Source organism: Sardina pilchardus, chromosome 11 (genome assembly GCF_963854185.1).
Source record: "Sardina pilchardus chromosome 11, fSarPil1.1, whole genome shotgun sequence".
NCBI classification, from domain to species: Eukaryota; Metazoa; Chordata; class Actinopteri; order Clupeiformes; family Clupeidae; genus Sardina; species Sardina pilchardus.
In genome coordinates this window covers 19,315,561-19,341,284 of record NC_085004.1, presented here as the reverse complement: position 1 = coordinate 19,341,284, position 25,724 = coordinate 19,315,561, and the positions used below count along the sequence as shown (strand labels likewise).

The following is a 25,724-nucleotide window of genomic DNA, read 5'->3' as shown; positions in this document are numbered from 1 at the left end:
CATTAGCCGACGGCTACTTTATGCGTGGTGCATCATGGGACAGTTTTAGAATTTGTTGCCCGTATTATGTCTTTTTTTCGAGCACGACATGATTTCTGTGTGGTATAGCATACGTGTATTACCCCCTTGTAAATGTGTTGTTATTTGTAGTGTTGAATTGTTAACGTAGCCGCAAAACCGCCACCTACGTGACACGTATGGCATTGGGTGTGGTAGCCTCGCGTCACTTGTACAACTCATACTTACCTGGCAGGGGAGACACCATGATCATGAAGGTGGTTCACCTTTGGCGAGGCTCTGCCATTGCACTTCGGCGGTAGCTGACCCGAACGAATTCCCCAAATGTGGGAATCTCGACTGCATAATTTGTGGTAGTGGGGGACTGCGTTCGCGCTCTCCCCTGATATGTTGTGAAATGATAAAGAGAGAGTTCGGCAGATGTGAGCAACGCCCTATATTGTGTGTGGCCCTGTTTAGCGAGGTCGTTGTTACCCTGCTGGTGAAGTGCTACGCTCAGTAACGCCCGCGCAGTGTGGCTAACTGTAACCGCTGCACGGTGATGTGATTTCAAGGCAGCGCCACGTGCATGCGCGCATGCACGCGCGCAGCCACGCACACACAGCATCAGGTCTAAAGACGCGCATCAGTGATTGTTAGGCTTCCTCATTGAAACTGGATCGCCTGCCGGTATCTCACGCTCACCTCCCTCGTTTTTTTTTTTACAAGTGGCCGGAGTTTAATCAGCCGCGCTGATATTGAAGCATATTCCACTCGGCGGTGGACGTGCCGGTCTAAAAGTGGCCAGTGCCAGTGCCGCCCGCCTTTTATGAGCTAGGATGTGTCCCTGCCTAATAGCTCCGGGCTTTGTTGCATGATTCGCTCGGATCTGGGCTGCATTGTTCATTAGCCGACGGCTACTTTATGCGTGGTGCATCATGGGACAGTTTTAGAATTTGTTGCCCGTATTATGTCTTTTTTTCGAGCACGACATGATTTCTGTGTGGTATAGCATACGTGTATTACCCCCTTGTAAATGTGTTGTTATTTGTAGTGTTGAATTGTTAACGTAGCCGCAAAACCGCCACCTACGTGACACGTATGGCATTGGGTGTGGTAGCCTCGCGTCACTTGTACAACTCATACTTACCTGGCAGGGGAGACACCATGATCATGAAGGTGGTTCACCTTTGGCGAGGCTCTGCCATTGCACTTCGGCGGTAGCTGACCCGAACGAATTCCCCAAATGTGGGAATCTCGACTGCATAATTTGTGGTAGTGGGGGACTGCGTTCGCGCTCTCCCCTGATATGTTGTGAAATGATAAAGAGAGAGTTCGGCAGATGTGAGCAACGCCCTATATTGTGTGTGGCCCTGTTTAGCGAGGTCGTTGTTACCCTGCTGGTGAAGTGCTACGCTCAGTAACGCCCGCGCAGTGTGGCTAACTGTAACCGCTGCACGGTGATGTGATTTCAAGGCAGCGCCACGTGCATGCGCGCATGCACGCGCGCAGCCACGCACACACAGCATCAGGTCTAAAGACGCGCATCAGTGATTGTTAGGCTTCCTCATTGAAACTGGATCGCCTGCCGGTATCTCACGCTCACCTCCCTCGTTTTTTTTTTTACAAGTGGCCGGAGTTTAATCAGCCGCGCTGATATTGAAGCATATTCCACTCGGCGGTGGACGTGCCGGTCTAAAAGTGGCCAGTGCCAGTGCCGCCCGCCTTTTATGAGCTAGGATGTGTCCCTGCCTAATAGCTCCGGGCTTTGTTGCATGATTCGCTCGGATCTGGGCTGCATTGTTCATTAGCCGACGGCTACTTTATGCGTGGTGCATCATGGGACAGTTTTAGAATTTGTTGCCCGTATTATGTCTTTTTTTCGAGCACGACATGATTTCTGTGTGGTATAGCATACGTGTATTACCCCCTTGTAAATGTGTTGTTATTTGTAGTGTTGAATTGTTAACGTAGCCGCAAAACCGCCACCTACGTGACACGTATGGCATTGGGTGTGGTAGCCTCGCGTCACTTGTACAACTCATACTTACCTGGCAGGGGAGACACCATGATCATGAAGGTGGTTCACCTTTGGCGAGGCTCTGCCATTGCACTTCGGTGGTAGCTGACCCGAACGAATTCCCCAAATGTGGGAATCTCGACTGCATAATTTGTGGTAGTGGGGGACTGCGTTCGCGCTCTCCCCTGATATGTTGTGAAATGATAAAGAGAGAGTTCGGCAGATGTGAGCAACGCCCTATATTGTGTGTGGCCCTGTTTAGCGAGGTCGTTGTTACCCTGCTGGTGAAGTGCTGCGCTCAGTAACGCCCGCGCAGTGTGGCTAACTGTAACCGCTGCACGGTGATGTGATTTCAAGGCAGCGCCATGTGCATGCGCGCATGCACGCGCGCAGCCACGCACACACAGCATCAGGTCTAAAGACGCACATCAGTGATTGTTAGGCTTCCTCATTGAAACTGGATCGCCTGCCGGTATCTCACGCTCACCTCCCTCGTTTTTTTTTTGGTTTTGTTTTTACAAGTGGCCGGAGTTTAATCAGCCGCGCTGATATTGAAGCATATTCCACTCGGCGGTGGACGTGCCGGTCTAAGGCTGGGATTATACTTGCCGTTAGACCAAGCGTAAGCGTATGCGTCCGTGTGCGACCTGCTGTGTCCTGTGTACAGACTCGCTGCAGCATTACGCACCTTACTGGAGGTCTTCACCAGGGGGAGACTAGTAGCCTAATATCAGATGTGGATGTGGCCATGTGCCATTGTTTACTCTCATGATTGCCCCCAGCTTTGATGTCGATAATGCATCTTGCAGTCACTTTGTTTTGGCAATGATCGCCCCCTACTTTCTTGTCAGTATTGCATCTCGCGGACGCGTCGTGTTCGCTTGCGACGACGTGCACGACCGACGCACCAAACGGCCGCAAAATACGCGAGGCAGCCATGATGCGTACACGAACGCGTTGTCTACGGCAAGTCTAAACGTGCCTTAAAAGTGGCCAGTGCCAGTGCCGCCCGCCTTTTATGAGCTAGGATGTGTCCCTGCCTAATAGCTCCGGGCTTTGTTGCATGATTCGCTCGGATCTGGGCTGCATTGTTCATTAGCCGACGGCTACTTTATGCGTGGTGCATCATGGGACAGTTTTAGAATTTGTTGCCCGTATTATGTCTTTTTTTCGAGCACGACATGATTTCTGTGTGGTATAGCATACGTGTATTACCCCCTTGTAAATGTGTTGTTATTTGAAGTGTTGAATTGTTAACGTAGCCGCAAAACCGCCACCTACGTGACACGTATGGCATTGGGTCTGGTAGCCTCGCGTCACTTGTACAGCTCATACTTACCTGGCAGGGGAGACACCATGATCATGAAGGTGGTTCACCTTTGGCGAGGCTCTGCCATTGCACTTCGGTGGTAGCTGACCCGAACGAATTCCCCAAATGTGGGAATCTCGACTGCATAATTTGTGGTAGTGGGGGACTGCGTTCGCGCTCTCCCCTGATATGTTGTGAAATGATAAAGAGAGAGTTCGGCAGATGTGAGCAACGCCCTATATTGTGTGTGGCCCTGTTTAGCGAGGTCGTTGTTACCCTGCTGGTGAAGTGCTGCGCTCAGTAACGCCCGCGCAGTGTGGCTAACTGTAACCGCTGCACGGTGATGTGATTTCAAGGCAGCGCCACGTGCATGCGCGCATGCACGCGCGCAGCCACGCACACACAGCATCAGGTCTAAAGACGCACATCAGTGATTGTTAGGCTTCCTCATTGAAACTGGATCGCCTGCCGGTATCTCACGCTCACCTCCCTCGTTTTTTTTTTTTTTTTTTTTTTACAAGTGGCCGGAGTTTAATCAGCCGCGCTGATATTGAAGCATATTCCACTCGGCGGTGGACGTGCCGGTCTAAAAGTGGCCAGTGCCAGTGCCGCCCGCCTTTTATGAGCTAGGATGTGTCCCTGCCTAATAGCTCCGGGCTTTGTTGCATGATTCGCTCGGATCTGGGCTGCATTGTTCATTAGCCGACGGCTACTTTATGCGTGGTGCATCATGGGACAGTTTTAGAATTTGTTGCCCGTATTATGTCTTTTTTTCGAGCACGACATGATTTCTGTGTGGTATAGCATACGTGTATTACCCCCTTGTAAATGTGTTGTTATTTGAAGTGTGGAATTGTTAACATAGCCGCAAAACCGCCACCTACGTGACACGTATGGCATTGGGTCTGGTAGCCTCGCGTCACTTGTACAACTCATACTTACCTGGCAGGGGAGACACCATGATCATGAAGGTGGTTCACCTTTGGCGAGGCTCTGCCATTGCACTTCGGCGGTAGCTGACCCGAACGAATTCCCCAAATGTGGGAATCTCGACTGCATAATTTGTGGTAGTGGGGGACTGCGTTCGCGCTCTCCCCTGATATGTTGTGAAATGATAAAGAGAGAGTTCGGCAGATGTGAGCAACGCCCTATATTGTGTGTGGCCCTGTTTAGCGAGGTCGTTGTTACCCTGCTGGTGAAGTGCTGCGCTCAGTAACGCCCGCGCAGTGTGGCTAACTGTAACCGCTGCACGGTGATGTGATTTCAAGGCAGCGCCACGTGCATGCGCGCATGCACGCGCGCAGCCACGCACACACAGCATCAGGTCTAAAGACGCGCATCAGTGATTGTTAGGCTTCCTCATTGAAACTGGATCGCCTGCCGGTATCTCACGGTCACCTCCCTCGTTTTTTTTTTATTTTTTTTTTTACAAGTGGCCGGAGTTTAATCAGCCGCGCTGATATTGAAGCATATTCCACTCGGCGGTGGACGTGCCGGTCTAAAAGTGGCCAGTGCCAGTGCCGCCCGCCTTTTATGAGCTAGGATGTGTCCCTGCCTAATAGCTCCGGGCTTTGTTGCATGATTCGCTCGAATCTGGGCTGTTCATTAGCCGACGGCTACTTTATGCGTGGTGCATCATGGGACAGTTTTAGAATTTGTTGCCCGTATTATGTCTTTTTTTCGAGCACGACATGATTTCTGTGTGGTATAGCATACGTGTATTACCCCCTTGTAAATGTGTTGTTATTTGAAGTGTGGAATTGTTAACATAGCCGCAAAACCGCCACCTACGTGACACGTATGGCATTGGGTCTGGTAGCCTCGCGTCACTTGTACAACTCATACTTACCTGGCAGGGGAGACACCATGATCATGAAGGTGGTTCACCTTTGGCGAGGCTCTGCCATTGCACTTCGGCGGTAGCTGACCCGAACGAATTCCCCAAATGTGGGAATCTCGACTGCATAATTTGTGGTAGTGGGGGACTGCGTTCGCGCTCTCCCCTGATATGTTGTGAAATGATGAAGAGAGAGTTCGGCAGATGTGAGCAACGCCCTATATTGTGTGTGGCCCTGTTTAGCGAGGTCGTTGTTACCCTGCTGGTGAAGTGCTGCGCTCAGTAACGCCCGCGCAGTGTGGCTAACTGTAACCGCTGCACGGTGATGTGATTTCAAGGCAGCGCCACGTGCATGCGCGCATGCACGCGCGCAGCCACGCACACACAGCATCAGGTCTAAAGACGCGCATCAGTGATTGTTAGGCTTCCTCATTGAAACTGGATCGCCTGCCGGTATCTCACGCTCACCTCCCTCGTTTTTTTTTTTGTTTTTTTTTTACAAGTGGCCGGAGTTTAATCAGCCGCGCTGATATTGAAGCATATTCCACTCGGCGGTGGACGTGCCGGTCTAAAAGTGGCCAGTGCCAGTGCCGCCCGCCTTTTATGAGCTAGGATGTGTCCCTGCCTAATAGCTCCGGGCTTTGTTGCATGATTCGCTCGGATCTGGGCTGCATTGTTCATTAGCCGACGGCTACTTTATGCGTGGTGCATCATGGGACAGTTTTAGAATTTGTTGCCCGTATTATGTCTTTTTTTCGAGCACGACATGATTTCTGTGTGGTATAGCATACTTGTATTACCCCCTTGTAAATGTGTTGTTATTTGAAGTGTGGAATTGTTAACATAGCCGCAAAACCGCCACCTACGTGACACGTATGGCATTGGGTCTGTTAGCCTCGCGTCACTTGAACAACTCATACTTACCTGGCAGGGGAGACACCATGATCATGAAGGTGGTTCACCTTTGGCGAGGCTCTGCCATTGCACTTCGGCGGTAGCTGACCCGAACGAATTCCCCAAATGTGGGAATCTCGACTGCATAATTTGTGGTAGTGGGGGACTGCGTTCGCGCTCTCCCCTGATATGTTGTGAAATGATAAAGAGAGAGTTCGGCAGATGTGAGCAACGCCCTATATTGTGTGTGGCCCTGTTTAGCGAGGTCGTTGTTACCCTGCTGGTGAAGTGCTGCGCTCAGTAACGCCCGCGCAGTGTGGCTAACTGTAACCGCTGCACGGTGATGTGATTTCAAGGCAGCGCCACGTGCATGCGCGCATGCACGCGCGCAGCCACGCACACACAGCATCAGGTCTAAAGACGCACATCAGTGATTGTTAGGCTTCCTCATTGAAACTGGATCGCCTGCCGGTATCTCACGCTCACCTCCCTCGTTTTTTTTTTGTTTTTTTTTTACAAGTGGCCGGAGTTTAATCAGCCGCGCTGATATTGAAGCATATTCCACTCGGCGGTGGACGTGCCGGTCTAAAAGTGGCCAGTGCCAGTGCCGCCCGCCTTTTATGAGCTAGGATGTGTCCCTGCCTAATAGCTCCGGGCTTTGTTGCATGATTCGCTCGGATCTGGGCTGCATTGTTCATTAGCCGACGGCTACTTTATGCGTGGTGCATCATGGGACAGTTTTAGAATTTGTTGCCCGTATTATGTCTTTTTTTCGAGCACGACATGATTTCTGTGTGGTATAGCATACGTGTATTACCCCCTTGTAAATGTGTTGTTATTTGAAGTGTGGAATTGTTAACATAGCCGCAAAACCGCCACCTACGTGACACGTATGGCATTGGGTCTGGTAGCCTCGCGTCACTTGAACAACTCATACTTACCTGGCAGGGGAGACACCATGATCATGAAGGTGGTTCACCTTTGGCGAGGCTCTGCCATTGCACTTCGGCGGTAGCTGACCCGAACGAATTCCCCAAATGTGGGAATCTCGACTGCATAATTTGTGGTAGTGGGGGACTGCGTTCGCGCTCTCCCCTGATATGTTGTGAAATGATAAAGAGAGAGTTCGGCAGATGTGAGCAACGCCCTATATTGTGTGTGGCCCTGTTTAGCGAGGTCGTTGTTACCCTGCTGGTGAAGTGCTGCGCTCAGTAACGCCCGCGCAGTGTGGCTAACTGTAACCGCTGCACGGTGATGTGATTTCAAGGCAGCGCCACGTGCATGCGCGCATGCACGCGCGCAGCCACGCACACACAGCATCAGGTCTAAAGACGCGCATCAGTGATTGTTAGGCTTCCTCATTGAAACTGGATCGCCTGCCGGTATCTCACGCTCACCTCCCTCGTTTTTTTTTTTGTTTTTTTTTTACAAGTGGCCGGAGTTTAATCAGCCGCGCTGATATTGAAGCATATTCCACTCGGCGGTGGACGTGCCGGTCTAAAAGTGGCCAGTGCCAGTGCCGCCCGCCTTTTATGAGCTAGGATGTGTCCCTGCCTAATAGCTCCGGGCTTTGTTGCATGATTCGCTCGGATCTGGGCTGCATTGTTCATTAGCCGACGGCTACTTTATGCGTGGTGCATCATGGGACAGTTTTAGAATTTGTTGCCCGTATTATGTCTTTTTTTCGAGCACGACATGATTTCTGTGTGGTATAGCATACTTGTATTACCCCCTTGTAAATGTGTTGTTATTTGAAGTGTGGAATTGTTAACATAGCCGCAAAACCGCCACCTACGTGACACGTATGGCATTGGGTCTGTTAGCCTCGCGTCACTTGAACAACTCATACTTACCTGGCAGGGGAGACACCATGATCATGAAGGTGGTTCACCTTTGGCGAGGCTCTGCCATTGCACTTCGGCGGTAGCTGACCCGAACGAATTCCCCAAATGTGGGAATCTCGACTGCATAATTTGTGGTAGTGGGGGACTGCGTTCGCGCTCTCCCCTGATATGTTGTGAAATGATAAAGAGAGAGTTCGGCAGATGTGAGCAACGCCCTATATTGTGTGTGGCCCTGTTTAGCGAGGTCGTTGTTACCCTGCTGGTGAAGTGCTGCGCTCAGTAACGCCCGCGCAGTGTGGCTAACTGTAACCGCTGCACGGTGATGTGATTTCAAGGCAGCGCCACGTGCATGCGCGCATGCACGCGCGCAGCCACGCACACACAGCATCAGGTCTAAAGACGCACATCAGTGATTGTTAGGCTTCCTCATTGAAACTGGATCGCCTGCCGGTATCTCACGCTCACCTCCCTCGTTTTTTTTTTGTTTTTTTTTTACAAGTGGCCGGAGTTTAATCAGCCGCGCTGATATTGAAGCATATTCCACTCGGCGGTGGACGTGCCGGTCTAAAAGTGGCCAGTGCCAGTGCCGCCCGCCTTTTATGAGCTAGGATGTGTCCCTGCCTAATAGCTCCGGGCTTTGTTGCATGATTCGCTCGGATCTGGGCTGCATTGTTCATTAGCCGACGGCTACTTTATGCGTGGTGCATCATGGGACAGTTTTAGAATTTGTTGCCCGTATTATATCTTTTTTTCGAGCACGACATGATTTCTGTGTGGTATAGCATACGTGTATTACCCCCTTGTAAATGTGTTGTTATTTGAAGTGTGGAATTGTTAACATAGCCGCAAAACCGCCACCTACGTGACACGTATGGCATTGGGTCTGGTAGCCTCGCGTCACTTGAACAACTCATACTTACCTGGCAGGGGAGACACCATGATCATGAAGGTGGTTCACCTTTGGCGAGGCTCTGCCATTGCACTTCGGCGGTAGCTGACCCGAACGAATTCCCCAAATGTGGGAATCTCGACTGCATAATTTGTGGTAGTGGGGGACTGCGTTCGCGCTCTCCCCTGATATGTTGTGAAATGATAAAGAGAGAGTTCGGCAGATGTGAGCAACGCCCTATATTGTGTGTGGCCCTGTTTAGCGAGGTCGTTGTTACCCTGCTGGTGAAGTGCTGCGCTCAGTAACGCCCGCGCAGTGTGGCTAACTGTAACCGCTGCACGGTGATGTGATTTCAAGGCAGCGCCACGTGCATGCGCGCATGCACGCGCGCAGCCACGCACACACAGCATCAGGTCTAAAGACGCACATCAGTGATTGTTAGGCTTCCTCATTGAAACTGGATCGCCTGCCGGTATCTCACGCTCACCTCCCTCGTTTTTTTTTAGTTTTTTTTTTACAAGTGGCCGGAGTTTAATCAGCCGCGCTGATATTGAAGCATATTCCACTCGGCGGTGGACGTGCCGGTCTAAAAGTGGCCAGTGCCAGTGCCGCCCGCCTTTTATGAGCTAGGATGTGTCCCTGCCTAATAGCTCCGGGCTTTGTTGCATGATTCGCTCGGATCTGGGCTGCATTGTTCATTAGCCGACGGCTACTTTATGCGTGGTGCATCATGGGACAGTTTTAGAATTTGTTGCCCGTATTATGTCTTTTTTTCGAGCACGACATGATTTCTGTGTGGTATAGCATACGTGTATTACCCCCTTGTAAATGTGTTGTTATTTGAAGTGTGGAATTGTTAACATAGCCGCAAAACCGCCACCTACGTGACACGTATGGCATTGGGTCTGGTAGCCTCGCGTCACTTGAACAACTCATACTTACCTGGCAGGGGAGACACCATGATCATGAAGGTGGTTCACCTTTGGCGAGGCTCTGCCATTGCACTTCGGCGGTAGCTGACCCGAACGAATTCCCCAAATGTGGGAATCTCGACTGCATAATTTGTGGTAGTGGGGGACTGCGTTCGCGCTCTCCCCTGATATGTTGTGAAATGATAAAGAGAGAGTTCGGCAGATGTGAGCAACGCCCTATATTGTGTGTGGCCCTGTTTAGCGAGGTCGTTGTTACCCTGCTGGTGAAGTGCTGCGCTCAGTAACGCCCGCGCAGTGTGGCTAACTGTAACCGCTGCACGGTGATGTGATTTCAAGGCAGCGCCACGTGCATGCGCGCATGCACGCGCGCAGCCACGCACACACAGCATCAGGTCTAAAGACGCACATCAGTGATTGTTAGGCTTCCTCATTGAAACTGGATCGCCTGCCGGTATCTCACGCTCACCTCCCTCGTTTTTTTTTTGTTTTTTTTTTACAAGTGGCCGGAGTTTAATCAGCCGCGCTGATATTGAAGCATATTCCACTCGGCGGTGGACGTGCCGGTCTAAAAGTGGCCAGTGCCAGTGCAGCCCGCCTTTTATGAGCTAGGATGTGTCCCTGCCTAATAGCTCCGGGCTTTGTTGCATGATTCGCTCGGATCTGGGCTGCATTGTTCATTAGCCGACGGCTACTTTATGCGTGGTGCATCATGGGACAGTTTTAGAATTTGTTGCCCGTATTATGTCTTTTTTTCGAGCACGACATGATTTCTGTGTGGTATAGCATACGTGTATTACCCCCTTGTAAATGTGTTGTTATTTGAAGTGTGGAATTGTTAACGTAGCCGCAAAACCGCCACCTACGTGACACGTATGGCATTGGGTCTGGTAGCCTCGCGTCACTTGTACAACTCATACTTACCTGGCAGGGGAGACACCATGATCATGAAGGTGGTTCACATTTGGCGAGGCTCTGCCATTGCACTTCGGCGGTAGCTGACCCGAACGAATTCCCCAAATGTGGGAATCTCGACTGCATAATTTGTGGTAGTGGGGGACTGCGTTCGCGCTCTCCCCTGATATGTTGTGAAATGATAAAGAGAGAGTTCGGCAGATGTGAGCAACGCCCTATATTGTGTGTGCCCTGTTTAGCGAGGTCGTTGTTACCCTGCTGGTGAAGTGCTACGCTCAGTAACGCCCGCGCAGTGTGGCTAACTGTAACCGCTGCACGGTGATGTGATTTCAAGGCAGCGCCACGTGCATGCGCGCATGCACGCGCGCAGCCACGCACACACAGCATCAGGTCTAAAGACGCGCATCAGTGATTGTTAGGCTTCCTCATTGAAACTGGATCGCCTGCCGGTATCTCACGCTCACCTCCCTCGTTTTTTTTTAACTTTTTTTTTTACAAGTGGCCGGAGTTTAATCAGCCGCGCTGATATTGAAGCATATTCCACTCGGCGGTGGACGTGCCGGTCTAAAAGTGGCCAGTGCCAGTGCCGCCCGCCTTTTATGAGCTAGGATGTGTCCCTGCCTAATAGCTCCGGGCTTTGTTGCATGATTCGCTCGGATCTGGGCTGCATTGTTCATTAGCCGACGGCTACTTTATGCGTGGTGCATCATGGGACAGTTTTAGAATTTGTTGCCCGTATTATGTCTTTTTTTCGAGCACGACATGATTTCTGTGTGGTATAGCATACGTGTATTACCCCCTTGTAAATGTGTTGTTATTTGAAGTGTGGAATTGTTAACATAGCCGCAAAACCGCCACCTACGTGACACGTATGGCATTGGGTCTGGTAGCCTCGCGTCACTTGTACAACTCATACTTACCTGGCAGGGGAGACACCATGATCATGAAGGTGGTTCACCTTTGGCGAGGCTCTGCCATTGCACTTCGGCGGTAGCTGACCCGAACGAATTCCCCAAATGTGGGAATCTCGACTGCATAATTTGTGGTAGTGGGGGACTGCGTTCGCGCTCTCCCCTGATATGTTGTGAAATGATAAAGAGAGAGTTCGGCAGATGTGAGCAACGCCCTATATTGTGTGTGGCCCTGTTTAGCGAGGTCGTTGTTACCCTGCTGGTGAAGTGCTGCGCTCAGTAACGCCCGCGCAGTGTGGCTAACTGTAACCGCTGCACGGTGATGTGATTTCAAGGCAGCACCACGTGCATGCGCGCATGCACGCGCGCAGCCACGCACACACAGCATCAGGTCTAAAGACGCACATCAGTGATTGTTAGGCTTCCTCATTGAAACTGGATCGCCTGCCGGTATCTCACGCTCACCTCCCTCGTTTTTTTTTTGTTTTTTTTTTACAAGTGGCCGGAGTTTAATCAGCCGCGCTGATATTGAAGCATATTCCACTCGGCGGTGGACGTGCCGGTCTAAAAGTGGCCAGTGCCAGTGCCGCCCGCCTTTTATGAGCTAGGATGTGTCCCTGCCTAATAGCTCCGGGCTTTGTTGCATGATTCGCTCGGATCTGGGCTGCATTGTTCATTAGCCGACGGCTACTTTATGCGTGGTGCATCATGGGACAGGTTTAGAATTTGTTGCCCGTATTATGTCTTTTTTTCGAGCACGACATGATTTCTGTGTGGTATAGCATACGTGTATTACCCCCTTGTAAATGTGTTGTTATTTGAAGTGTGGAATTGTTAACATAGCCGCAAAACCGCCACCTACGTGACACGTATGGCATTGGGTCTGGTAGCCTCGCGTCACTTGTACAACTCATACTTACCTGGCAGGGGAGACACCATGATCATGAAGGTGGTTCACCTTTGGCGAGGCTCTGCCATTGCACTTCGGCGGTAGCTGACCCGAACGAATTCCCCAAATGTGGGAAGCTCGACTGCATAATTTGTGGTAGTGGGGGACTGCGTTCGCGCTCTCCCCTGATATGTTGTGAAATGATAAAGAGAGAGTTCGGCAGATGTGAGCAACGCCCTATATTGTGTGTGGCCCTGTTTAGCGAGGTCGTTGTTACCCTGCTGGTGAAGTGCTACGCTCAGTAACGCCCGCGCAGTGTGGCTAACTGTAACCGCTGCACGGTGATGTGATTTCAAGGCAGCGCCACGTGCATGCGCGCATGCACGCGCGCAGCCACGCACACACAGCATCAGGTCTAAAGACGCGCATCAGTGATTGTTAGGCTTCCTCATTGAAACTGGATCGCCTGCCGGTATCTCACGCTCACCTCCCTCGTTTTTTTTTAATTTTTTTTTTTACAAGTGGCCGGAGTTTAATCAGCCGCGCTGATATTGAAGCATATTCCACTCGGCGGTGGACGTGCCGGTCTAAAAGTGGCCAGTGCCAGTGCCGCCCGCCTTTTATGAGCTAGGATGTGTCCCTGCCTAATAGCTTCGGGCTTTGTTGCATGATTCGCTCGGATCTGGGCTGCATTGTTCATTAGCCGACGGCTACTTTATGCGTGGTGCATCATGGGACAGTTTTAGAATTTGTTGCCCGTATTATATCTTTTTTTCGAGCACGACATGATTTCTGTGTGGTATAGCATACGTGTATTACCCCCTTGTAAATGTGTTGTTATTTGTAGTGTTGAATTGTTAACGTAGCCGCAAAACCGCCACCTACGTGACACGTATGGCATTGGGTCTGGTAGCCTCGCGTCACTTGTACAACTCATACTTACCTGGCAGGGGAGACACCATGATCATGAAGGTGGTTCACCTTTGGCGAGGCTCTGCCATTGCACTTCGGCGGTAGCTGACCCGAACGAATTCCCCAAATGTGGGAATCTCGACTGCATAATTTGTGGTAGTGGGGGACTGCGTTCGCGCTCTCCCCTGATATGTTGTGAAATGATAAAGAGAGAGTTCGGCAGATGTGAGCAACGCCCTATATTGTGTGTGGCCCTGTTTAGCGAGGTCGTTGTTACCCTGCTGGTGAAGTGCTGCGCTCAGTAACGCCCGCGCAGTGTGGCTAACTGTAACCGCTGCACGGTGATGTGATTTCAAGGCAGCGCCACGTGCATGCGCGCATGCACGCGCGCAGCCACGCACACACAGCATCAGGTCTAAAGACGCACATCAGTGATTGTTAGGCTTCCTCATTGAAACTGGATCGCCTGCCGGTATCTCACGCTCACCTCCCTCGTTTTTTTTTAGTTTTTTTTTTACAAGTGGCCGGAGTTTAATCAGCCGCGCTGATATTGAAGCATATTCCACTCGGCGGTGGACGTGCCGGTCTAAAAGTGGCCAGTGCCAGTGCCGCCCGCCTTTTATGAGCTAGGATGTGTCCCTGCCTAATAGCTCCGGGCTTTGTTGCATGATTCGCTCGGATCTGGGCTGCATTGTTCATTAGCCGACGGCTACTTTATGCGTGGTGCATCATGGGACAGTTTTAGAATTTGTTGCCCGTATTATGTCTTTTTTTCGAGCACGACATGATTTCTGTGTGGTATAGCATACGTGTATTACCCCCTTGTAAATGTGTTGTTATTTGTAGTGTTGAATTGTTAACGTAGCCGCAAAACCGCCACCTACGTGACACGTATGGCATTGGGTGTGGTAGCCTCGCGTCACTTGTACAACTCATACTTACCTGGCAGGGGAGACACCATGATCATGAAGGTGGTTCACCTTTGGCGAGGCTCTGCCATTGCACTTCGGTGGTAGCTGACCCGAACGAATTCCCCAAATGTGGGAATCTCGACTGCATAATTTGTGGTAGTGGGGGACTGCGTTCGCGCTCTCCCCTGATATGTTGTGAAATGATAAAGAGAGAGTTCGGCAGATGTGAGCAACGCCCTATATTGTGTGTGGCCCTGTTTAGCGAGGTCGTTGTTACCCTGCTGGTGAAGTGCTGCGCTCAGTAACGCCCGCGCAGTGTGGCTAACTGTAACCGCTGCACGGTGATGTGATTTCAAGGCAGCGCCACGTGCATGCGCGCATGCACGCGCGCAGCCACGCACACACAGCATCAGGTCTAAAGACGCACATCAGTGATTGTTAGGCTTCCTCATTGAAACTGGATCGCCTGCCGGTATCTCACGCTCACCTCCCTCGTTTTTTTTTTGGTTTTGTTTTTACAAGTGGCCGGAGTTTAATCAGCCGCGCTGATATTGAAGCATATTCCACTCGGCGGTGGACGTGCCGGTCTAAGGCTGGGATTATACTTGCCGTTAGACCAAGCGTAAGCGTATGCGTCCGTGTGCGACCTGCTGTGTCCTGTGTACAGACTCGCTGCAGCATTACGCACCTTACTGGAGGTCTTCACCAGGGGGAGACTAGTAGCCTAATATCAGATGTGGATGTGGCCATGTGCCATTGTTTACTCTCATGATTGCCCCCAGCTTTGATGTCGATAATGCATCTTGCAGTCACTTTGTTTTGGCAATGATCGCCCCCTACTTTCTTGTCAGTATTGCATCTCGCGGACGCGTCGTGTTCGCTTGCGACGACGTGCACGACCGACGCACCAAACGGCCGCAAAATACGCGAGGCAGCCATGATGCGTACACGAACGCGTTGTCTACGGCAAGTCTAAACGTGCCTTAAAAGTGGCCAGTGCCAGTGCCGCCCGCCTTTTATGAGCTAGGATGTGTCCCTGCCTAATAGCTCCGGGCTTTGTTGCATGATTCGCTCGGATCTGGGCTGCATTGTTCATTAGCCGACGGCTACTTTATGCGTGGTGCATCATGGGACAGTTTTAGAATTTGTTGCCCGTATTATGTCTTTTTTTCGAGCACGACATGATTTCTGTGTGGTATAGCATACGTGTATTACCCCCTTGTAAATGTGTTGTTATTTGAAGTGTTGAATTGTTAACGTAGCCGCAAAACCGCCACCTACGTGACACGTATGGCATTGGGTCTGGTAGCCTCGCGTCACTTGTACAACTCATACTTACCTGGCAGGGGAGACACCATGATCATGAAGGTGGTTCACCTTTGGCGAGGCTCTGCCATTGCACTTCGGCGGTAGCTGACCCGAACGAATTCCCCAAATGTGGGAATCTCGACTGCATAATTTGTGGTAGTGGGGGACTGCGTTCGCGCTCTCCCCTGATATGTTGTGAAATGATAAAGAGAGAGTTCGGCAGATGTGAGCAACGCCCTATATTGTGTGTGGCCCTGTTTAGCGAGGTCGTTGTTACCCTGCTGGTGAAGTGCTGCGCTCAGTAACGCCCGCGCAGTGTGGCTAACTGTAACCGCTGCACGGTGATGTGATTTCAAGGCAGCGCCACGTGCATGCGCGCATGCACGCGCGCAGCCACGCACACACAGCATCAGGTCTAAAGACGCACATCAGTGATTGTTAGGCTTCCTCATTGAAACTGGATCGCCTGCCGGTATCTCACGCTCACCTCCCTCGTTTTTTTTTTGTTTTTTTTTTTACAAGTGGCCGGAGTTTAATCAGCCGCGCTGATATTGAAGCATATTCCACTCGGCGGTGGACGTGCCGGTCTAAAAGTGGCCAGTGCCAGTGCCGCCCGCCTTTTATGAGCTAGGATGTGTCCCTGCCTAATAGCTCCGGGCTTTGTTGCATGATTCGCTCGGATCTGGGCTGCATTGTTCATTAGCCGACGGCTACTTTATGCGTGGTGCATCATGGGACAGTTTTAGAATTTGTTGCCCGTATTATGTCTTTTTTTCGAGCACGACTTGATTTCTGTGTGGTATAGCATACGTGTATTACCCCCTTGTAAATGTGTTGTTATTTGTAGTGTTGAATTGTTAACGTAGCCGCAAAACCGCCACCTACGTGACACGTATGGCATTGGGTCTGGTAGCCTCGCGTCACTTGTACAACTCATACTTACCTGGCAGGGGAGACACCATGATCATGAAGGTGGTTCACCTTTGGCGAGGCTCTGCCATTGCACTTCGGCGGTAGCTGACCTGAACGAATTCCCCAAATGTGGGAATCTCGACTGCATAATTTGTGGTAGTGGGGGACTGCGTTCGCGCTCTCCCCTGATATGTTGTGAAATGATAAAGAGAGAGTTCGGCAGATGTGAGCAACGCCCTATATTGTGTGTGGCCCTGTTTAGCGAGGTCGTTGTTACCCTGCTGGTGAAGTGCTGCGCTCAGTAACGCCCGCGCAGTGTGGCTAACTGTAACCGCTGCACGGTGATGTGATTTCAAGGCAGCACCACGTGCATGCGCGCATGCACGCGCGCAGCCACGCACACACAGCATCAGGTCTAAAGACGCACATCAGTGATTGTTAGGCTTCCTCATTGAAACTGGATCGCCTGCCGGTATCTCACGCTCACCTCCCTCGTTTTTTTTTGTTTTTTTTTTACAAGTGGCCGGAGTTTAATCAGCCGCGCTGATATTGAAGCATATTCCACTCGGCGGTGGACGTGCCGGTCTAAAAGTGGCCAGTGCCAGTGCCGCCCGCCTTTTATGAGCTAGGATGTGTCCCTGCCTAATAGCTTCGGGCTTTGTTGCATGATTCGCTCGGATCTGGGCTGCATTGTTCATTAGCCGACGGCTACTTTATGCGTGGTGCATCATGGGACAGTTTTAGAATTTGTTGCCCGTATTATATCTTTTTTTCGAGCACGACATGATTTCTGTGTGGTATAGCATACGTGTATTACCCCCTTGTATATGTGTTGTTATTTGTAGTGTTGAATTGTTAACGTAGCCGCAAAACCGCCACCTACGTGACACGTATGGCATTGGGTCTGGTAGCCTCGCGTCACTTGTACAACTCATACTTACCTGGCAGGGGAGACACCATGATCATGAAGGTGGTTCACCTTTGGCGAGGCTCTGCCATTGCACTTCGGCGGTAGCTGACCCGAACGAATTCCCCAAATGTGGGAATCTCGACTGCATAATTTGTGGTAGTGGGGGACTGCGTTCGCGCTCTCCCCTGATATGTTGTGAAATGATAAAGAGAGAGTTCGGCAGATGTGAGCAACGCCCTATATTGTGTGTGGCCCTGTTTAGCGAGGTCGTTGTTACCCTGCTGGTGAAGTGCTACGCTCAGTAACGCCCGCGCAGTGTGGCTAACTGTAACCGCTGCACGGTGATGTGATTTCAAGGCAGCGCCACGTGCATGCGCGCATGCACGCGCGCAGCCACGCACACACAGCATCAGGTCTAAAGACGCGCATCAGTGATTGTTAGGCTTCCTCATTGAAACTGGATCGCCTGCCGGTATCTCACGCTCACCTCCCTCGTTTTTTTTTAATTTTTTTTTTTACAAGTGGCCGGAGTTTAATCAGCCGCGCTGATATTGAAGCATATTCCACTCGGCGGTGGACGTGCCGGTCTAAAAGTGGCCAGTGCCAGTGCCGCCCGCCTTTTATGAGCTAGGATGTGTCCCTGCCTAATAGCTTCGGGCTTTGTTGCATGATTCGCTCGGATCTGGGCTGCATTGTTCATTAGCCGACGGCTACTTTATGCGTGGTGCATCATGGGACAGTTTTAGAATTTGTTGCCCGTATTATATCTTTTTTTCGAGCACGACATGATTTCTGTGTGGTATAGCATACGTGTATTACCCCCTTGTAAATGTGTTGTTATTTGTAGTGTTGAATTGTTAACGTAGCCGCAAAACCGCCACCTACGTGACACGTATGGCATTGGGTCTGGTAGCCTCGCGTCACTTGTACAACTCATACTTACCTGGCAGGGGAGACACCATGATCATGAAGGTGGTTCACCTTTGGCGAGGCTCTGCCATTGCACTTCGGCGGTAGCTGACCCGAACGAATTCCCCAAATGTGGGAATCTCGACTGCATAATTTGTGGTAGTGGGGGACTGCGTTCGCGCTCTCCCCTGATATGTTGTGAAATGATAAAGAGAGAGTTCGGCAGATGTGAGCAACGCCCTATATTGTGTGTGGCCCTGTTTAGCGAGGTCGTTGTTACCCTGCTGGTGAAGTGCTGCGCTCAGTAACGCCCGCGCAGTGTGGCTAACTGTAACCGCTGCACGGTGATGTGATTTCAAGGCAGCGCCACGTGCATGCGCGCATGCACGCGCGCAGCCACGCACACACAGCATCAGGTCTAAAGACGCACATCAGTGATTGTTAGGCTTCCTCATTGAAACTGGATCGCCTGCCGGTATCTCACGCTCACCTCCCTCGTTTTTTTTTAGTTTTTTTTTTACAAGTGGCCGGAGTTTAATCAGCCGCGCTGATATTGAAGCATATTCCACTCGGCGGTGGACGTGCCGGTCTAAAAGTGGCCAGTGCCAGTGCCGCCCGCCTTTTATGAGCTAGGATGTGTCCCTGCCTAATAGCTCCGGGCTTTGTTGCATGATTCGCTCGGATCTGGGCTGCATTGTTCATTAGCCGACGGCTACTTTATGCGTGGTGCATCATGGGACAGTTTTAGAATTTGTTGCCCGTATTATGTCTTTTTTTCGAGCACGACATGATTTCTGTGTGGTATAGCATACGTGTATTACCCCCTTGTAAATGTGTTGTTATTTGTAGTGTTGAATTGTTAACGTAGCCGCAAAACCGCCACCTACGTGACACGTATGGCATTGGGTGTGGTAGCCTCGCGTCACTTGTACAACTCATACTTACCTGGCAGGGGAGACACCATGATCATGAAGGTGGTTCACCTTTGGCGAGGCTCTGCCATTGCACTTCGGCGGTAGCTGACCCGAACGAATTCCCCAAATGTGGGAATCTCGACTGCATAATTTGTGGTAGTGGGGGACTGCGTTCGCGCTCTCCCCTGATATGTTGTGAAATGATAAAGAGAGAGTTCGGCAGATGTGAGCAACGCCCTATATTGTGTGTGGCCCTGTTTAGCGAGGTCGTTGTTACCCTGCTGGTGAAGTGCTACGCTCAGTAACGCCCGCGCAGTGTGGCTAACTGTAACCGCTGCACGGTGATGTGATTTCAAGGCAGCGCCACGTGCATGCGCGCATGCACGCGCGCAGCCACGCACACACAGCATCAGGTCTAAAGACGCGCATCAGTGATTGTTAGGCTTCCTCATTGAAACTGGATCGCCTGCCGGTATCTCACGCTCACCTCCCTCGTTTTTTTTTTTACAAGTGGCCGGAGTTTAATCAGCCGCGCTGATATTGAAGCATATTCCACTCGGCGGTGGACGTGCCGGTCTAAAAGTGGCCAGTGCCAGTGCCGCCCGCCTTTTATGAGCTAGGATGTGTCCCTGCCTAATAGCTCCGGGCTTTGTTGCATGATTCGCTCGGATCTGGGCTGCATTGTTCATTAGCCGACGGCTACTTTATGCGTGGTGCATCATGGGACAGTTTTAGAATTTGTTGCCCGTATTATGTCTTTTTTTCGAGCACGACATGATTTCTGTGTGGTATAGCATACGTGTATTACCCCCTTGTAAATGTGTTGTTATTTGTAGTGTTGAATTGTTAACGTAGCCGCAAAACCGCCACCTACGTGACACGTATGGCATTGGGTGTGGTAGCCTCGCGTCACTTGTACAACTCATACTTACCTGGCAGGGGAGACACCATGATCATGAAGGTGGTTCACCTTTGGCGAGGCTCTGCCATTGCACTTCGGTGGTAGCTGACCCGAACGAATTCCCCAAATGTGGGAATCTCGACTGCATAATTTGTGGTAGTGGGGGACTGCGTTCGCGCTCTCCCCTGATATGTTGTGAAATGATAAAGAGAGAGTTCGGCAGATGTGAGCAACGCCCTATATTGTGTGTGGCCCTGTTTAGCGAGGTCGTTGTTACCCTGCTGGTGAAGTGCTGCGCTCAGTAACGCCCGCGCAGTGTGGCTAACTGTAACCGCTGCACGGTGATGTGATTTCAAGGCAGCGCCACGTGCATGCGCGCATGCACGCGCGCAGCCACGCACACACAGCATCAGGTCTAAAGACGCACATCAGTGATTGTTAGGCTTCCTCATTGAAACTGGATCGCCTGCCGGTATCTCACGCTCACCTCCCTCGTTTTTTTTTTGGTTTTGTTTTTACAAGTGGCCGGAGTTTAATCAGCCGCGCTGATATTGAAGCATATTCCACTCGGCGGTGGACGTGCCGGTCTAAGGCTGGGATTATACTTGCCGTTAGACCAAGCGTAAGCGTATGCGTCCGTGTGCGACCTGCTGTGTCCTGTGTACAGACTCGCTGCAGCATTACGCACCTTACTGGAGGTCTTCACCAGGGGGAGACTAGTAGCCTAATATCAGATGTGGATGTGGCCATGTGCCATTGTTTACTCTCATGATTGCCCCCAGCTTTGATGTCGATAATGCATCTTGCAGTCACTTTGTTTTGGCAATGATCGCCCCCTACTTTCTTGTCAGTATTGCATCTCGCGGACGCGTCGTGTTCGCTTGCGACGACGTGCACGACCGACGCACCAAACGGCCGCAAAATACGCGAGGCAGCCATGATGCGTACACGAACGCGTTGTCTACGGCAAGTCTAAACGTGCCTTAAAAGTGGCCAGTGCCAGTGCCGCCCGCCTTTTATGAGCTAGGATGTGTCCCTGCCTAATAGCTCCGGGCTTTGTTGCATGATTCGCTCGGATCTGGGCTGCATTGTTCATTAGCCGACGGCTACTTTATGCGTGGTGCATCATGGGACAGTTTTAGAATTTGTTGCCCGTATTATGTCTTTTTTTCGAGCACGACATGATTTCTGTGTGGTATAGCATACGTGTATTACCCCCTTGTAAATGTGTTGTTATTTGAAGTGTTGAATTGTTAACGTAGCCGCAAAACCGCCACCTACGTGACACGTATGGCATTGGGTCTGGTAGCCTCGCGTCACTTGTACAGCTCATACTTACCTGGCAGGGGAGACACCATGATCATGAAGGTGGTTCACCTTTGGCGAGGCTCTGCCATTGCACTTCGGTGGTAGCTGACCCGAACGAATTCCCCAAATGTGGGAATCTCGACTGCATAATTTGTGGTAGTGGGGGACTGCGTTCGCGCTCTCCCCTGATATGTTGTGAAATGATAAAGAGAGAGTTCGGCAGATGTGAGCAACGCCCTATATTGTGTGTGGCCCTGTTTAGCGAGGTCGTTGTTACCCTGCTGGTGAAGTGCTGCGCTCAGTAACGCCCGCGCAGTGTGGCTAACTGTAACCGCTGCACGGTGATGTGATTTCAAGGCAGCGCCACGTGCATGCGCGCATGCACGCGCGCAGCCACGCACACACAGCATCAGGTCTAAAGACGCACATCAGTGATTGTTAGGCTTCCTCATTGAAACTGGATCGCCTGCCGGTATCTCACGCTCACCTCCCTCGTTTTTTTTTTTTTTTTTTTTTTACAAGTGGCCGGAGTTTAATCAGCCGCGCTGATATTGAAGCATATTCCACTCGGCGGTGGACGTGCCGGTCTAAAAGTGGCCAGTGCCAGTGCCGCCCGCCTTTTATGAGCTAGGATGTGTCCCTGCCTAATAGCTCCGGGCTTTGTTGCATGATTCGCTCGGATCTGGGCTGCATTGTTCATTAGCCGACGGCTACTTTATGCGTGGTGCATCATGGGACAGTTTTAGAATTTGTTGCCCGTATTATGTCTTTTTTTCGAGCACGACATGATTTCTGTGTGGTATAGCATACGTGTATTACCCCCTTGTAAATGTGTTGTTATTTGTAGTGTTGAATTGTTAACGTAGCCGCAAAACCGCCACCTACGTGACACGTATGGCATTGGGTCTGGTAGCCTCGCGTCACTTGTACAACTCATACTTACCTGGCAGGGGAGACACCATGATCATGAAGGTGGTTCACCTTTGGCGAGGCTCTGCCATTGCACTTCGGCGGTAGCTGACCCGAACGAATTCCCCAAATGTGGGAATCTCGACTGCATAATTTGTGGTAGTGGGGGACTGCGTTCGCGCTCTCCCCTGATATGTTGTGAAATGATAAAGAGAGAGTTCGGCAGATGTGAGCAACGCCCTATATTGTGTGTGGCCCTGTTTAGCGAGGTCGTTGTTACCCTGCTGGTGAAGTGCTGCGCTCAGTAACGCCCGCGCAGTGTGGCTAACTGTAACCGCTGCACGGTGATGTGATTTCAAGGCAGCACCACGTGCATGCGCGCATGCACGCGCGCAGCCACGCACACACAGCATCAGGTCTAAAGACGCACATCAGTGATTGTTAGGCTTCCTCATTGAAACTGGATCGCCTGCCGGTATCTCACGCTCACCTCCCTCGTTTTTTTTTGTTTTTTTTTTACAAGTGGCCGGAGTTTAATCAGCCGCGCTGATATTGAAGCATATTCCACTCGGCGGTGGACGTGCCGGTCTAAAAGTGGCCAGTGCCAGTGCCGCCCGCCTTTTATGAGCTAGGATGTGTCCCTGCCTAATAGCTTCGGGCTTTGTTGCATGATTCGCTCGGATCTGGGCTGCATTGTTCATTAGCCGACGGCTACTTTATGCGTGGTGCATCATGGGACAGTTTTAGAATTTGTTGCCCGTATTATATCTTTTTTTCGAGCACGACATGATTTCTGTGTGGTATAGCATACGTGTATTACCCCCTTGTATATGTGTTGTTATTTGTAGTGTTGAATTGTTAACGTAGCCGCAAAACCGCCACCTACGTGACACGTATGGCATTGGGTCTGGTAGCCTCGCGTCACTTGTACAACTCATACTTACCTGGCAGGGGAGACACCATGATCATGAAGGTGGTTCACCTTTGGCGAGGCTCTGCCATTGCACTTCGGCGGTAGCTGACCCGAACGAATTCCCCAAATGTGGGAATCTCGACTGCATAATTTGTGGTAGTGGGGGACTGCGTTCGCGCTCTCCCCTGATATGTTGTGAAATGATAAAGAGAGAGTTCGGCAGATGTGAGCAACGCCCTATATTGTGTGTGGCCCTGTTTAGCGAGGTCGTTGTTACCCTGCTGGTGAAGTGCTACGCTCAGTAACGCCCGCGCAGTGTGGCTAACTGTAACCGCTGCACGGTGATGTGATTTCAAGGCAGCGCCACGTGCATGCGCGCATGCACGCGCGCAGCCACGCACACACAGCATCAGGTCTAAAGACGCGCATCAGTGATTGTTAGGCTTCCTCATTGAAACTGGATCGCCTGCCGGTATCTCACGCTCACCTCCCTCGTTTTTTTTTGTTTTTTTTTTACAAGTGGCCGGAGTTTAATCAGCCGCGCTGATATTGAAGCATATTCCACTCGGCGGTGGACGTGCCGGTCTAAAAGTGGCCAGTGCCAGTGCCGCCCGCCTTTTATGAGCTAGGATGTGTCCCTGCCTAATAGCTTCGGGCTTTGTTGCATGATTCGCTCGGATCTGGGCTGCATTGTTCATTAGCCGACGGCTACTTTATGCGTGGTGCATCATGGGACAGTTTTAGAATTTGTTGCCCGTATTATATCTTTTTTTCGAGCACGACATGATTTCTGTGTGGTATAGCATACGTGTATTACCCCCTTGTATATGTGTTGTTATTTGTAGTGTTGAATTGTTAACGTAGCCGCAAAACCGCCACCTACGTGACACGTATGGCATTGGGTCTGGTAGCCTCGCGTCACTTGTACAACTCATACTTACCTGGCAGGGGAGACACCATGATCATGAAGGTGGTTCACCTTTGGCGAGGCTCTGCCATTGCACTTCGGCGGTAGCTGACCCGAACGAATTCCCCAAATGTGGGAATCTCGACTGCATAATTTGTGGTAGTGGGGGACTGCGTTCGCGCTCTCCCCTGATATGTTGTGAAATGATAAAGAGAGAGTTCGGCAGATGTGAGCAACGCCCTATATTGTGTGTGGCCCTGTTTAGCGAGGTCGTTGTTACCCTGCTGGTGAAGTGCTACGCTCAGTAACGCCCGCGCAGTGTGGCTAACTGTAACCGCTGCACGGTGATGTGATTTCAAGGCAGCGCCACGTGCATGCGCGCATGCACGCGCGCAGCCACGCACACACAGCATCAGGTCTAAAGACGCGCATCAGTGATTGTTAGGCTTCCTCATTGAAACTGGATCGCCTGCCGGTATCTCACGCTCACCTCCCTCGTTTTTTTTTAGTTTTTTTTTTTACAAGTGGCCGGAGTTTAATCAGCCGCGCTGATATTGAAGCATATTCCACTCGGCGGTGGACGTGCCGGTCTAAAAGTGGCCAGTGCCAGTGCCGCCCGCCTTTTATGAGCTAGGATGTGTCCCTGCCTAATAGCTCCGGGCTTTGTTGCATGATTCGCTCGGATCTGGGCTGCATTGTTCATTAGCCGACGGCTACTTTATGCGTGGTGCATCATGGGACAGTTTTAGAATTTGTTGCCCGTATTATGTCTTTTTTTCGAGCACGACATGATTTCTGTGTGGTATAGCATACGTGTATTACCCCCTTGTAAATGTGTTGTTATTTGTAGTGTTGAATTGTTAACGTAGCCGCAAAACCGCCACCTACGTGACACGTATGGCATTGGGTGTGGTAGCCTCGCGTCACTTGTACAACTCATACTTACCTGGCAGGGGAGACACCATGATCATGAAGGTGGTTCACCTTTGGCGAGGCTCTGCCATTGCACTTCGGTGGTAGCTGACCCGAACGAATTCCCCAAATGTGGGAATCTCGACTGCATAATTTGTGGTAGTGGGGGACTGCGTTCGCGCTCTCCCCTGATATGTTGTGAAATGATAAAGAGAGAGTTCGGCAGATGTGAGCAACGCCCTATATTGTGTGTGGCCCTGTTTAGCGAGGTCGTTGTTACCCTGCTGGTGAAGTGCTGCGCTCAGTAACGCCCGCGCAGTGTGGCTAACTGTAACCGCTGCACGGTGATGTGATTTCAAGGCAGCGCCACGTGCATGCGCGCATGCACGCGCGCAGCCACGCACACACAGCATCAGGTCTAAAGACGCACATCAGTGATTGTTAGGCTTCCTCATTGAAACTGGATCGCCTGCCGGTATCTCACGCTCACCTCCCTCGTTTTTTTTTTGGTTTTGTTTTTACAAGTGGCCGGAGTTTAATCAGCCGCGCTGATATTGAAGCATATTCCACTCGGCGGTGGACGTGCCGGTCTAAGGCTGGGATTATACTTGCCGTTAGACCAAGCGTAAGCGTATGCGTCCGTGTGCGACCTGCTGTGTCCTGT

General features: G+C 51.1%; 27 non-coding genes across 27 annotated transcripts; all 27 read left to right on the top strand.

The window, feature by feature from the left end:
• Positions 1-238: 238 nt before the first annotated feature.
• Positions 239-403, top strand: LOC134096332 (U1 spliceosomal RNA). Its single transcript, XR_009940789.1, has one exon. It is a non-coding gene; the product is annotated as a U1 spliceosomal RNA (small nuclear RNA).
• A 736-nt stretch (positions 404-1,139) lies between these two features.
• Positions 1,140-1,304, top strand: LOC134096331 (U1 spliceosomal RNA). Its single transcript, XR_009940788.1, has one exon. It is a non-coding gene; the product is annotated as a U1 spliceosomal RNA (small nuclear RNA).
• Positions 1,305-2,040: 736 nt separating this feature from the next.
• LOC134096294 (U1 spliceosomal RNA) lies at positions 2,041-2,205 on the top strand. The gene has a single exon (XR_009940752.1). It is a non-coding gene; the product is annotated as a U1 spliceosomal RNA (small nuclear RNA).
• Positions 2,206-3,348: 1,143 nt separating this feature from the next.
• On the top strand, positions 3,349-3,513 carry LOC134096293 (U1 spliceosomal RNA). The gene has a single exon (XR_009940751.1). It is a non-coding gene; the product is annotated as a U1 spliceosomal RNA (small nuclear RNA).
• Positions 3,514-4,260: 747 nt separating this feature from the next.
• Positions 4,261-4,425, top strand: LOC134096330 (U1 spliceosomal RNA). Its single transcript, XR_009940787.1, has one exon. It is a non-coding gene; the product is annotated as a U1 spliceosomal RNA (small nuclear RNA).
• Positions 4,426-5,167: 742 nt separating this feature from the next.
• LOC134096329 (U1 spliceosomal RNA) lies at positions 5,168-5,332 on the top strand. The gene has a single exon (XR_009940786.1). It is a non-coding gene; the product is annotated as a U1 spliceosomal RNA (small nuclear RNA).
• A 747-nt stretch (positions 5,333-6,079) lies between these two features.
• Positions 6,080-6,244, top strand: LOC134096327 (U1 spliceosomal RNA). Its single transcript, XR_009940785.1, has one exon. It is a non-coding gene; the product is annotated as a U1 spliceosomal RNA (small nuclear RNA).
• Positions 6,245-6,990: 746 nt separating this feature from the next.
• Positions 6,991-7,155, top strand: LOC134096326 (U1 spliceosomal RNA). Its single transcript, XR_009940784.1, has one exon. It is a non-coding gene; the product is annotated as a U1 spliceosomal RNA (small nuclear RNA).
• A 747-nt stretch (positions 7,156-7,902) lies between these two features.
• Positions 7,903-8,067, top strand: LOC134096325 (U1 spliceosomal RNA). The gene has a single exon (XR_009940783.1). It is a non-coding gene; the product is annotated as a U1 spliceosomal RNA (small nuclear RNA).
• Positions 8,068-8,813: 746 nt separating this feature from the next.
• LOC134096324 (U1 spliceosomal RNA) lies at positions 8,814-8,978 on the top strand. Its single transcript, XR_009940782.1, has one exon. It is a non-coding gene; the product is annotated as a U1 spliceosomal RNA (small nuclear RNA).
• Positions 8,979-9,724: 746 nt separating this feature from the next.
• On the top strand, positions 9,725-9,889 carry LOC134096322 (U1 spliceosomal RNA). Its single transcript, XR_009940780.1, has one exon. It is a non-coding gene; the product is annotated as a U1 spliceosomal RNA (small nuclear RNA).
• A 746-nt stretch (positions 9,890-10,635) lies between these two features.
• On the top strand, positions 10,636-10,800 carry LOC134096379 (U1 spliceosomal RNA). The gene has a single exon (XR_009940836.1). It is a non-coding gene; the product is annotated as a U1 spliceosomal RNA (small nuclear RNA).
• A 746-nt stretch (positions 10,801-11,546) lies between these two features.
• LOC134096321 (U1 spliceosomal RNA) lies at positions 11,547-11,711 on the top strand. The gene has a single exon (XR_009940778.1). It is a non-coding gene; the product is annotated as a U1 spliceosomal RNA (small nuclear RNA).
• Positions 11,712-12,457: 746 nt separating this feature from the next.
• On the top strand, positions 12,458-12,622 carry LOC134096369 (U1 spliceosomal RNA). The gene has a single exon (XR_009940826.1). It is a non-coding gene; the product is annotated as a U1 spliceosomal RNA (small nuclear RNA).
• A 747-nt stretch (positions 12,623-13,369) lies between these two features.
• Positions 13,370-13,534, top strand: LOC134096320 (U1 spliceosomal RNA). The gene has a single exon (XR_009940777.1). It is a non-coding gene; the product is annotated as a U1 spliceosomal RNA (small nuclear RNA).
• Positions 13,535-14,280: 746 nt separating this feature from the next.
• Positions 14,281-14,445, top strand: LOC134096453 (U1 spliceosomal RNA). Its single transcript, XR_009940898.1, has one exon. It is a non-coding gene; the product is annotated as a U1 spliceosomal RNA (small nuclear RNA).
• Positions 14,446-15,588: 1,143 nt separating this feature from the next.
• LOC134096319 (U1 spliceosomal RNA) lies at positions 15,589-15,753 on the top strand. The gene has a single exon (XR_009940776.1). It is a non-coding gene; the product is annotated as a U1 spliceosomal RNA (small nuclear RNA).
• Positions 15,754-16,500: 747 nt separating this feature from the next.
• Positions 16,501-16,665, top strand: LOC134096374 (U1 spliceosomal RNA). The gene has a single exon (XR_009940830.1). It is a non-coding gene; the product is annotated as a U1 spliceosomal RNA (small nuclear RNA).
• A 745-nt stretch (positions 16,666-17,410) lies between these two features.
• Positions 17,411-17,575, top strand: LOC134096318 (U1 spliceosomal RNA). The gene has a single exon (XR_009940775.1). It is a non-coding gene; the product is annotated as a U1 spliceosomal RNA (small nuclear RNA).
• A 747-nt stretch (positions 17,576-18,322) lies between these two features.
• Positions 18,323-18,487, top strand: LOC134096316 (U1 spliceosomal RNA). Its single transcript, XR_009940774.1, has one exon. It is a non-coding gene; the product is annotated as a U1 spliceosomal RNA (small nuclear RNA).
• A 746-nt stretch (positions 18,488-19,233) lies between these two features.
• LOC134096315 (U1 spliceosomal RNA) lies at positions 19,234-19,398 on the top strand. Its single transcript, XR_009940773.1, has one exon. It is a non-coding gene; the product is annotated as a U1 spliceosomal RNA (small nuclear RNA).
• A 736-nt stretch (positions 19,399-20,134) lies between these two features.
• LOC134096452 (U1 spliceosomal RNA) lies at positions 20,135-20,299 on the top strand. The gene has a single exon (XR_009940897.1). It is a non-coding gene; the product is annotated as a U1 spliceosomal RNA (small nuclear RNA).
• Positions 20,300-21,442: 1,143 nt separating this feature from the next.
• LOC134096451 (U1 spliceosomal RNA) lies at positions 21,443-21,607 on the top strand. The gene has a single exon (XR_009940896.1). It is a non-coding gene; the product is annotated as a U1 spliceosomal RNA (small nuclear RNA).
• A 747-nt stretch (positions 21,608-22,354) lies between these two features.
• On the top strand, positions 22,355-22,519 carry LOC134096314 (U1 spliceosomal RNA). Its single transcript, XR_009940772.1, has one exon. It is a non-coding gene; the product is annotated as a U1 spliceosomal RNA (small nuclear RNA).
• Positions 22,520-23,264: 745 nt separating this feature from the next.
• LOC134096313 (U1 spliceosomal RNA) lies at positions 23,265-23,429 on the top strand. Its single transcript, XR_009940771.1, has one exon. It is a non-coding gene; the product is annotated as a U1 spliceosomal RNA (small nuclear RNA).
• A 745-nt stretch (positions 23,430-24,174) lies between these two features.
• On the top strand, positions 24,175-24,339 carry LOC134096312 (U1 spliceosomal RNA). Its single transcript, XR_009940770.1, has one exon. It is a non-coding gene; the product is annotated as a U1 spliceosomal RNA (small nuclear RNA).
• Positions 24,340-25,086: 747 nt separating this feature from the next.
• LOC134096449 (U1 spliceosomal RNA) lies at positions 25,087-25,251 on the top strand. The gene has a single exon (XR_009940895.1). It is a non-coding gene; the product is annotated as a U1 spliceosomal RNA (small nuclear RNA).
• Positions 25,252-25,724: the final 473 nt, after the last annotated feature.